Source organism: Anser cygnoides, unplaced genomic scaffold, assembly GCF_040182565.1.
Source record: "Anser cygnoides isolate HZ-2024a breed goose unplaced genomic scaffold, Taihu_goose_T2T_genome scaffold_55_1, whole genome shotgun sequence".
NCBI lineage: Eukaryota > Metazoa > Chordata > Aves > Anseriformes > Anatidae > Anser > Anser cygnoides.
Window position 1 is genome coordinate 173,403 of NW_027103077.1, and position 12,377 is coordinate 185,779.

The window sequence follows — 12,377 nt, forward strand, 5'->3', positions numbered from 1 at the left end:
CTGTCCTGGGTCTGTCCCCTCCCAGCTCCTGCTGCACCCCTAGCCTGCTCACTGGCAGGACAGAGCGAGAAGCTGAAAAGTCCTTGGCCTGGTGTAAGCACTGCTCTGCAACAATTAAAACATCAGCATGTTATCAGTGCTCTTCTCACCCTAATCCAAAACATAGCACCCTACCAACTACTAGGAGGAAAATTAACTCTGTCCTAACTGAAACCAGGACAGATATCCACCCCTTATTCCATACCATTTATGTCATGCTCAGGTTACACTCTTTCCAATACATTCTAATTAATCACCATTTTCATCTATGGTATATAGCAATCATGGTAGTGATGACATACAGTATTATATAATAATTAACATACTACAATTCCACTCATGGGCTATTCTCACCCAGTGTTAAATCCCCTTGAGGTACACACCGGACCTCCCCATTCTTTTGCATTATCCACCAAGTGCATCCAGGTCCCTGAGCAAAAGCAATCCCACGAATGGGTTTGCCTTTTCCTGAGGCAGGAGTAGCCCAGACTGTTTTACCCAGCATGTTTCTTACGTGCACTACAGGAACTTTATCCCCTTCTACAGTGCGTAACAGGTTTGATGGGGCAGGTCCAGCACGGTTGGCAGATCCCCTAGTATTGACTAACCAGGTGGCCTTTGCCAAATGAGTATCCCAATTTTTGAATGTCCCAGCACCCATTGCTTTCAGTGTAGTCTTTAACAGTCCATTGTATCATTCAACTTTCCCGGAGGCTGGTTCATGATAGGGGATGTGATATACCCACTCAATACCATGTTCTTTGGCCCAAGTGTCTATAAGGTTGTTTCGGAAATGAGTCCCGTTGTCTGACTCAATTCTTTCTGGGGTGCCATGTCGCCATAGGACTTGCTTTTCAAGGCCCAGGATAGTGTTCCGGGCGGTGGCATGGGGCACAGGATATGTTTCCAGCCATCCGGTCGTTGCTTCCACCATTGTAAGTACGTGGCGCTTGCCGTTGCGGGTTTGAGGGAGTGTGATGTAATCAATCTGCCAGGCCTCTCCATATTTATATTTCAGCCATCGTCCTCCATACCAAAGAGGCTTTGACCATTTGGCTTGCTTGATTGCAGCACATGTTTCACAATCATGAATAACCTGTGCTACAGTGTCCATGGTCAGGTCCACCCCTCGATCACGAGCCCATCTGTATGTTGCATCTCTACCTTGATGGCCTGAGGTGTCATGGGCCCATCGAGCTATAAATAATTCACCTTTATGTTGCCAGTCCAGGTCCACCTGAGCCACTTCAATCTTAGCAGCCTGATCCACCTGCTGGTTGTTTTGATGTTCTTCAGTAGCCCGATTCTTGGGCACATGAGCATCTACATGGCGTACCTTTACAACCAGGTTCTCTACCCAGGCAGCAATATCTTGCCACAAGACAGATCTCTGGATGAGATTCCTAAGTAGTTGTTTAACCCTCAACAAAACCTGAAGCGCATTCAGGAGACATAACAACAAGAACATGCTGGTCTGAGTATCCCAAGGATATTCAGCATCTTGGAGAACTACCGTAACTAGCTCGGGGGATAAGAGGGTGGTGAAGGAGAAAGGGAGTGTGAACAGGTAGGAAAAAATATCTTCCCCTGTCCCCTCCACAGATTGGCTACCTGACGAAAAAAGGCAACAGGTGTAATTGCTAATAGTTTCTGAGATATGGTTTCCAAAGTATAGAGTCATGACCAGAAGTCTCATCATTTCATAAGCCATTGTTACACCGCACAGTACCATAATGACCTTACACCAGGGCCCAGAAAGGATAAACAGTGCGACAGGGAGCACATACAGAAAGTAATGTGCTATATAACTCAATTTGGAAAACAGGCACAGCAGACTTGAGATTAAACCAATCAACATTGTGACTAGCAACTATTAAGCAGGTCCAATACTTATACCAATTTTAGTTTAACACACTCTGGTCAGATCTGTCGTTATCTCAACCCTTCGTGCCCCACGTTGTGCGCCAAAAAGGACTGTTGTGGTTTAATCCGGCCGGCAGCTAAGCACCACACAGCTGTTCGCTCACCCTCCCCCCTCCCTCTCTGGGATGGGGGAGAGAAACGGGAAAGTGAAGCCTGTGGGTTGAGATAAAGACAGTTTATTAAGACAGGAAATGATTAAGACAACAAGTGATGCACAATGCAATTGCTCACCACCCGCTGACCGATGCCCAGCCTATCCCCGAGCAGCCGGCCCCCCCACCCCGGCCAGCCACACCTATATATTGTTCAGCATGGCGTCAGATGGTATGGAATACCCCTTTGGCCAGTTTGGGTCAGCTGTCCTGGGTCTGTCCCCTCCCAGCTCCTGCTGCACCCCCAGCCTGCCTGCTGGCAGGACAGAGCAAGAAGCTGAAAAGTCCTTGGCCTGGTGTAAGCACTGCTCTGCAACAATTAAAACATCAGCATGTTATCAGCACTCTTCTCATCCTAATCCAAAACATAGCACCCTACCAGCTACTAGGAGGAAAATTAACTCTATCCTAGCTGAAACCAGGACAGGGTTATGGGAATTCACAATAGTTTCTAACAACTGATGCATTTCTGCCGGGTTCTCCCTATAAGGTCTGACAGTGTTTCTAGTTTAACAAATATAATGTTGTAAGCGGAACATGAACAAAAAGAGATTCTTCTCCTGGTCCCACTGCCTGTCTTAACGGAGCCTGGGTAACTGGCTCTACCCCTTGTTGGGTTCTATTCCAAGTGCTATTGGGCTATAATTAGAATCATCCTGGGCCTCAGGAGGGGCCTTTGATGTCCCTGCAGAAACATCTGCAGGTAGAGCCTCAGGGGAGGACTCTGATGTTTCCATGGGAACCTCTGCAGCCCGAGTCCCAGGAGTGATCTCTGTCCCTGTGGGGACCTCTGCAGTCTGAGCCCCGGGAATGATTCTTGATGTCCTTGCCAAAACATCTGCCAAAATACCTGCTGCAGAAACACCCATAGACATGCCCACAGAGATACTCACAGCCCGAGCTTCAGGAGAAACCTCTGTCCCTGCAGAAACCTCTGCAGAACCACCTGCAGTCTGAGTTTTGGGGAAGATTTCCAATGTCCTAGTAGAGACCTCAGAAATCCAACTCCCAGGGGAAGTCTCTGGCATCCCCACAGAAGTCCCAGAGGTAGGGGAAGCCTCTAGTCCATGCTGCGGTGGTGGTGCTGAAGGTTCCAAAAACTGAACTTCTTCTTGTTCTAGACTCGGATAAATTTTAGGGGGTTTATCATTCTCTTTTTTTCCTTTCTTTTCGGCGCATAACATAACACGATCTTCCCACAATCCACACTCCGTCTGACTTTGCAAGTCCTGATACAGCGACATGAAAGCACTACCATACATCACTTCATCCCATTTTCCTTCCCACCGGCAAAATAACAGCAATTGCCATATGGTATCATACTTAAAGGATCCGTTTTCTGGCCATCGTTCTCCACCATCTAATTCGTACTGAGTCCACTCCTGATTACAATAGTGCTTCATTTTGTCCTTTATCAAATAATTACCACCAAATTTAAACCAATTTCTGAGGATGCATCCCAGGGGGGAAGAAGGGGGTTTCTGGACTGACTGCTTCCCATTTCCTCTAGCGGCTGCTCACACTTGGCTTTATTCTGGTAGCTCACGGAGCAGTTTCCCATTCTTGCTAAATCACGGCACCAATCAGGTAGCTCACGGGGCTATTTCCCATTCTTGCTAAGTCACAGCGCCTACATGTGAGGCTGACAATCTGCTCTTCGTATACCCATAGGAAGATATAAATTGTACTCACTAGTCCAGTGACTCCCCTTGATCCCCAGACGTTCGGTGGATTCCTCAGAGCGTTGCGCCGTTGTAACCACTTGCCAGCCCCGGACTCTCGGAGGGTCTAATCTGGACCCCAATAAAATCACCAGTGCACGCTTGGTCTCTGACGTGCTCCCCTCCGATGCAGATGCTGTTGAGATGGACCGGGCAAGGCTAATTTAGGGGGCCCATCTGGGTCGCCAAAGCTGTTGTCCATAGGTTTGTGCCCAGTGCGCCGCGCCAATAAGTACACAGAGTCAGAATCCACACAAAGGTCTTTTAATTAAATAATTAATTATATAACTCTGCAGAGTCAGGTGTTTGGCGATCTTTTGCAAAGCAAGCACACCTCTGACTCGAATCACCATCATTTATACACAGCAAACTTGTGAAAACTATCTCTTTGGCTACTTTTGATTGGCTATTACAGCTCACGCAACTTACCTGTACTGAGTTTGCACATTACAGAAGAATAGCGGGGGGGGGGGGGGGGGGGAACACACCAAATCCCAAATTAGCATACATTAGCATTTTGGTGGGTGTGGTTTTTAATATGTTAATGACCCTTAATGAGCAAAAGGTCACTCTGGAGCTGTTTTTCTCCTTCTTTTTCTTTACCTTTTATCCTTTATCTTCCTTGCTTCTCTTAGCTCAAGGCTACCTGTCTCTCTCTTTCCTTATTTTCTCAGCTAAAAGACCACACAAGCTATAGAAAGACTACACAAGCTACAGGCCTCCCTATTTTCTTCAAGGTTTCCTTGTTTTTTCCCAGCTTTGGGATTACACTAGCCCAGGAGCTGGCAAGGCTCATTGAGAGGGCTTTAAACTCGGTACAAAAGGGGTCAGGGATGAAATGAGACTAGATAGAGATGAGCCTAGGGGAGCAGTACCAGGGTTGGGGGTGAGGGCAATGGCGCAACTGAAGCGCATCTACACCATCGCACGCAGCATGGGCAACAAACAGGAGGAGCTGGAAGCCATTGTGCAGCAGGCTGTGGTGGTTTTACCTTGCTAGGCAGCTGACCTCTGCCACAACTGCCCTCTCACTCGCCCTCCTCAGAAGAGGAGGGGAAGAAGTAAAGGAAAGAAACAACTCACGGGTTGAGATAAGGATAATTTAATTAAAGGGAAAAATAATTATTAAGGAAAAAATATTATTAATTAAATAATTTAACTAAAGGGGAAAGGGAAAGGGAAAAAGGGGAAAGAAAACAGAACAAAGCAAAACAAGCAAAGGCCGTGTGGAAGCACAGAGGAAAGAAATTACTCTCTACGTCCCACCAACGAGCGATACTTGGCCACGTCCTTGAAGAAGGGCCTCAGCGCGCGTAGCCATTGTTCGGGAGGACAGATGTTTTCACGAGAGCCTACCCCTCCCCTCTCCTTCCTTTTCCCCACCTTTTACTGCTGAGTGTGACATCATATGGTATGGAATATCCCTTTGGTTGGTTTAGGTCAGCTGCCCTGGTGATGTTCCTTCCACATCTCTTGCCCACCCCCAGCCTGCTGGCTCTGGGGGGGTTAGAGGGAGTCCTGATGCTGTGCCAGCACTGCTCAGCAGTAGACACAACACCGGTGTGATACCAGTGCTGTTTTAGCTGCAAGTGCAGAGCACAGCACTGTATGGGCCGCTACAGGGAAAGTTAACTCCATCACAGGCAGACCCAGTACACAGGCAAACTAAGACTTAGTTGCCATCACTGAAACGTGGTGGGACCACTCTAGCTAGCCACCCCTATATATTGCTTAGCATGACGTCAGATGGTATGGAATACCCCTTTGGCCACTTTGGGTCAGCTGTCGGGCTCCACGGGCTACAGGTCTGGCCTGGAATCTGCTCTGCGTCCTTATCTCAACCCTTGAGCCCTTTTCATCGTATTTTCTCCCCGTTCCTCTTTGAGGAGGGGGAGTGAGAGAGCGACTGTGGTCGAACTTGGATGCCCACCCGAGTAAAACCACCACACCTTGCGTATTCAGAAGTGATTGTGCAGGCATAACAGTGGCATAGCATTGGGGAGTATGTTAAGCAGCTAAGGGGAAGGTGCCACTGTCACAAAATAAGGAGGATAGCTAAGAAAAACTGGATGAAAAAACAGTACAAAAAATAGTACGAAATCAGTATAAACAAAAAATCACGGGCCCTCTAGTCATGAGAGAAGAAGGAAAAAAAAAAAGGAAAAGGAGAAATTAACAGTTGGTCAAATAAAACTGTACATTTGTACAGCCCTGGTATAATAATAAGCATTGAGTAGTTTGTGAACCTGTAGTACTCAGCCAATGAGGAAACGGGAGGAATCAAGCATTAGGTAATAGGGAATATAAGGTTATGATATACTTTTGCTGGGTGCTCCTGCTTGCAGGACGCCGGCCATTGCAATTGTGAATAAATGGCTTCACAGAAGACCCTGTCTGAGAAAATTGTTGAGGTATTTCTTGTGGGAAAGGAATTCGCATGGGGGCTTAGCGCTGTTTCATACGCCCCTGAATTAGAGATAATGAGGAAATAAGCGGTAGAAACAAAAACTTGAGCAAGGTCAAGATAAATTAACTTGGCTGCAGTGCTAAAGATGAGCTTTGGGCAGTGGCCAATTGCTGGCTGGCTTGAGGCGCGTGTCTGAGGGTCTCTAACCAATTGTATGACAGAATCAGGCACGTGGAAAGCGCATGGGGTTACGGGGAAAGTATATGTAGTGGTGAAAAATGGCAATAAAGGCCTTCTGTTCAAGAGCCATCAGGAGTCCTTGTCTTTCATCCCTTCAAATGGTGATCCCGACGTGATCGGGAAGAGAGAAACGCTGAGAGAAGCGTCTGAAGGGACCCCAGCCGAACAACTCAAGCTGACGGCGGGACCGCGGCTTTAATCCTGGGACATCACCTCAAGAAGCAGGAGAGCGGCTGGGGCATTAACTATGGGAGCTAATCTGAGGCGGCGATAGCTAAGCTACTGACTCAACTCGTGGTAAAAAGAGGAGTGAAATATGACCCACATAAAGTGAAATGATTGCTAAAGTTCTTACGAAAGAACGGGGCCCCGATACCAGCTTCGGTGGTGTTTGATTTAAAAACTTGGAAGAACATGGGGACAACTCTATGGGACGCTGCCTCGCAGGGAAATACAACAGCTGCTGAGGTGATAACGACCTGGTGCTTAGTGACTGAGACACTGAGATCATGGCAAGTGGAAAAAAGGGTAGAGACAGTGGCCGCTCAGGCTACGCAGGCGGGTGAAATAAAAAGCTGTGACTGCGTACCGCTGGAGGAAGTAAACCCGATAGACTTGGGAACAGAGGCAGAGACGACGTCTCAGCGGCCGTTAGCGCTGCCGCTGCCACCGACAACAAGGCCAGCGACGCTGCCCACGGGGGATCTTTTTGACCCCCAAGATCATTGGAAACAACTTCAGAGAGAAGCAGTAAAGGGGGGGGGGGGGGGGGGGGGGGGGCGCGCAGGGCTCGTTTTTCCAGTCCAAGTTCGGGATAGCGGGCAAAATGACTGGCACCCCTTCTGGTGGGACCTTATTAAGGAACCGCGTAAGGCGGTGACCACTTATGAATTATCGGCCTTGTTTACGGGGGACGATAATATATATAATATAATATAATATACTCTTACTTTACAGTTATCACAACCTTCACAAACTTCACTTACATCAAAAAGAAAAAGAATTCCCCACACCAAAATAAACATAACATCATCACAACACCGACGAGGTGGACAATTTACACACACACCACCCCTCATCCCTTCACCACACTAATATGAAACATATTTTTCACAATTGCTGCTTTCTTAAATTCTTCACAACTATTGCATTCATAAAAACATCCAGTCCGTGTTTTGCCCGTTACTTCTCTCAACTATCATCCTTATCTCAAATTCCTTGAGCCCCACGTTGGGCGAGTAAAAAACCATAAGAAGTTATCATGGATTTGGGGTAGGAGGTTTGAAGAAACCAATCTTCCGGCAGTATCGGACAATAAATGGCACAGAAACTATAGTAATGCTGAGTCGTACTGGAGCAAACAATTTGTGAATAGCATATGCCAACACAAATGTGCTTGTACCAGCAGCCCTTTTAGACTGCAGCGATGATTCACTGAAACCAAGTTTGAAGAGAACTGCAGTCATATCTGTTATAAATGACTGAGTCCCAAATAGGATTACAATCAAAGTTTACAATTTATTAAACGAATAGAGGCAAGCAAACAGCGCTGGGTGCGCCGGTGTTATAAATGACTGAGTCCCAAATAGGATTACAATCAGAGTTTACAATTTATTAAACGAATAGAGGCAAGCAAACAGCGCTGGGTGCGCCGGGAGTCTCTGCTCCACCGGGACGCACACCTGTTACGTAAGGCAGCTGGTTTTTATACTCCTAGGCTAATACATATTCATTACTACTTCTAGAAGAGGCAGGGTTATTATAATTGGTTTCCCAAATCCGAAGTCCTCCCAGGGGCGCCTGCTTATCAGTCTCTGTTAGTCTCTCGGGGGCCGCTCGAACAGGGAGACAGGGAGGCTCATATTTTCCTCCTTATCTAGTGGTCCAGGGAGACAGGGAGACAGGAAGGCTCTTATTCTTCCTCCTTATCTAGTGGTCTCTTGGCCGGCTATCAGAAGTTACTGCACATCCGTGCAAAGTCAGCAGTTTTTCTCCGAAGAAATCCCTTTGTTCTTTTCTCGCCTAAACCCAGGCCTCAATGTTAACCCTTCAAAACCCCTTAGTGGCACGAATTGCTGGACCATTTCTTACACCGGGAGTCTCTGCTCCACCAGGACGCACACCTGTTACGTAAGGCGGCTGGTTTTTATGCTCCTAGGCTAATACATATTCATTACTATGGGGGTTGTAAGAATGGCCGTTCCTCCTCTTTCCCTGTGGCTCCAATTATTGTAGTTGTCTTAGCTCCTAATCGTCCTTTTAAACTATTTAACACTGAATGTGTTGCTCCTATTACATTTACAGCCTAATTAACACAGAGGAAGAAGCTCCCATAACCAACAAAAAATTCAAGCCTCTGTCTTCGTTTCCTAGCTTTATTTCAACTAGTGGACCTGCTAGGGTAGATGCCCCAGGTCCCCGTCATTCCTGACTGTTGTAAGTTTGTCCTGCAGCCTAAGACAATTTCTTTCTGATATCAGGGGCCAATTGCCCTGGAAAGAGGCTAGCCAATTGCCTCTGATTTTTTTTTTTTTTTAAGCCAGGTCCATTTTTTTTTTCTCATTGCATTTCAAAGTTAGTCCAAAAATTCAAAAATTCCATAAATTCCATAGGGGTTTCTTTTGGACCTTGTTGGAACAGATTCTCAATTCCCAATAGCCAATTTAACCAGATTTTGGTATTTACATCATTTCCGGGGTGATTAGGGTCTCAGTGAGGGGGTCGGTCAGGGGAATGCAATCGTTGAAAGTTCCCTGAGCGGTCCCATTGGCAATCTGAGCTCACACATGAACTCAGGTTGTTTTAAGAGTTAGCTGCTTTTCTGTTTCCATGACAACTCTCGGACCCATCATGGTCCCTCTGCCCCAGAGGGCTCACACCCGCGATTTAGAGATCTCAGCCTCGGGTTGAGACGGAACTATTAACATTCCTACATCCTCTTTCCCTGCTCATTCAGCTTCAAACAGCTCTGTTAAATACTACATGCCACACAACCTTTAACACCTTCAACAACCCTTTTAACACTTCCTTTATCTTTCTCCAGCCTGTACTTTTCTAATGCCAACACCAAAGGCTCAGTCAGGGGCCAACTTAATTCCAAACCTTTTCCCTCCAAGATGCTGAAACAACATATCAGTATACAACATTTCATCCTATTTTCCTTCTCTCCTCAAAAACAACATTAATTGCAAGACACTGTTATAGTCGATTGATCCATAAAGTGGCCATTTAGCTTATATAGTGGCCACCGTTGATTGCAATACTTAGTGAAAGTCCTCTTGCTTTCTGTGCCCCCATTTCTAACAATATCCTTCCAATGTGCCAATATGCACCCAAGGAGGCTTTTTTTTTTTTTTAGGACGTCTTTGTTTTGGATTTTACCCATTTCCTTGATTTCCCATTCCCTTTTATTTATTTATATTAGTTAATGTCCCTTGTTTCAATTTCCACGCAAACCTTTTTATTGCAGGTTTTTACTATCTTTTCCTAATCTTCTTCCCAAATGTCCCAGTTGTCTGGGATTAAACTCTTCTTTCCACAGACAAACTCCACTATTTCAGATTATTAATGAGCCCCGTTCCAATCATAAATCCACAGGACTTCGGAAAAACACCTGAAGTACTCAGCCTTCTGTCTTCTAGACAAGCAATACCACCTTTTCACAAAATTTACATTTCAACAGGACCGAATTTCAAGCCGAATGCTAATTTTTCTCATGCACTTTGTTAGTAAGCCTACACAAAACAAGAAATCACTCCTGTGTATCCGTCAAGATGGGGGTTTAAAAGGTACTGAGGCCTAAATAAATTCGCTCTCCCCCTTCTTACCAAATTCCCAGGGCTCGGGTCCGAGCCACCAAAGAAGTGACTCTCAGTTCTACCACTTTGATAATCAGTCAGCCCCCCTCCCCCGATACTTGGGAAACTGACCAAACACCACCGGGAATATACCGAAACTTCTGAACTGTTACTTAGATAATGCTCCCACCTTCCTCCTTGACACAAAACATTTAAGAACAAAATAGGATTACAAGATGCACCACCGGGGGTGGATTGTTAGGATATAGAGGTGGTAGGTTATCCAATGACTCCCATTCATCATCTTTTTCCTTTTTTTTTTTTTTTTTTCCTTCTTCTTCAAACTTCTCGTCTGCTTTTAGTGTAAATATTGAGGCTGGAAAAGGACGTGAGATCCTGATCCATAATCCTGCATAATCACTTTCCTCCTGGCTAAAGGGTTCCTTTGGATTAACATGTATATTTACGGCCTGGCAAACCCAGTCTTCAAAGGATCCGAAAACGGGCCAAAAGACATGTGGTCTTAAAGGCTCCTTTGGCCATTCTGTCATACAATACCGAACCATTTTTAATTTACTTTTTTCCTTTTCTGGGGCCCCTATCGTTCCAATTTCTAATCATTATCCCTAATGGACTTTCTGGTGGTATGTCTGGTAATTTGCTCCCTTTTCTCTGGTCCCGGGTCTTCAATTTTGTCTGACCCATCTAGGAATTTTACTGTGGCAATTCCTACAGCCCTTGGTTGCCTTAGTGAGAGTGTCTTGCAGGGGGTTTAGGACCTATCACCCACCCACGAATCCTATAGGAATCGCTTCGGTCCTTCACCGGCCAAGTCCCTCGTGGGAGATTGGAACCGCGGTTAGAAGACCTCCACAATCGCTTCGGAACTACGTTCCGTCTCAGTCACACTCTCACACACACAGGCAACCGAATCCCACCCAACCAAACGGTATACGCCTTAAATACTTACGACTCCGTCGTCTTCGTTCGGATCTTCGCGCGCAGAATTACGGGCAAAATATAGTGCTACAGCCAGCAAAGGGAGCTCATAAAAAAATCTAAATCTTTGCTTGCCCTTATTCAGGTTCAAGATGGTGTTAGTCCCGACCCGACTTGAACAGGAGCCACCAAATGGTGGGGGCGCCCCTCCTAGATCAAGTCAGAGTTCAGGAACCAAGACCATCCCGGACGAGACCCCAATTGTTATAAATGACTGAGTCCCAAATAGGATTACAATCAAAGTTTACAATTTATTAAACGAATAGAGGCAAGCAAACAGCGCTGGGTGCGCCGGGAGTCTCTGCTCCACCAGGACGCACACCTGTTACGTAAGGCGGCTGGTTTTTATGCTCCTAGGCTAATACATATTCATTACTACTTCTAGAAGAGGCAGGGTTATTATAATTGGTTTCCCGAATCCGAAGTCCTCCCAGGTGCGCCTGCTTATCAGTCTCTGTTAGTCTCTCGGGGGCCGCTCGGACGGGGAGGCTCATATTCTTCCTCCTTATCTAGTGGTCTCTTGGCCGGATGTCAGAAGTTACTGCACATCCGTGCAGAGTCAGCAGCTTTTCTCTGAAGAAATCCCTTTGTTCTCTTCTCGCCTAAACCCAGGCCTCAGTGTTAACCTTTCAAATCCCTTAGTGGCACGAATTGCTGGACCATTCCGTACAATTCCTCCCCTTCTTTTTAATATCATCAATTCGTGTCTCTTCTTCAACCTTTGTTAGTAGCAATTGGATTTCATCAGTCAGTTCTCGGGGTGTCCATTTCTTAAGCATCATTATCGCACATCACCTTTTCTCTCCCAAAGTCATCACAAATTGGGTGCTATTTATTATTCGCCATATCAACAACGTAAAGCAAGGTATCATACAAGATATAAACAATAATGTCATTACACCACATAAAAAGTGTTTCTGTGAGAAACACTCTGTAGCCAATAACTTAGGCTCAGGCGAGGATCTCAGTGAAGTAGTAATTTATTCGCGATTGCAATGGCGGGCGCCCCACAAGCAGGAGAGCACACCCACTAGTTCCAAAACACAGTTTATATACTTTTTGATGACAGGACCCTCCCCTGTTTCCCCACTGGAGTGGG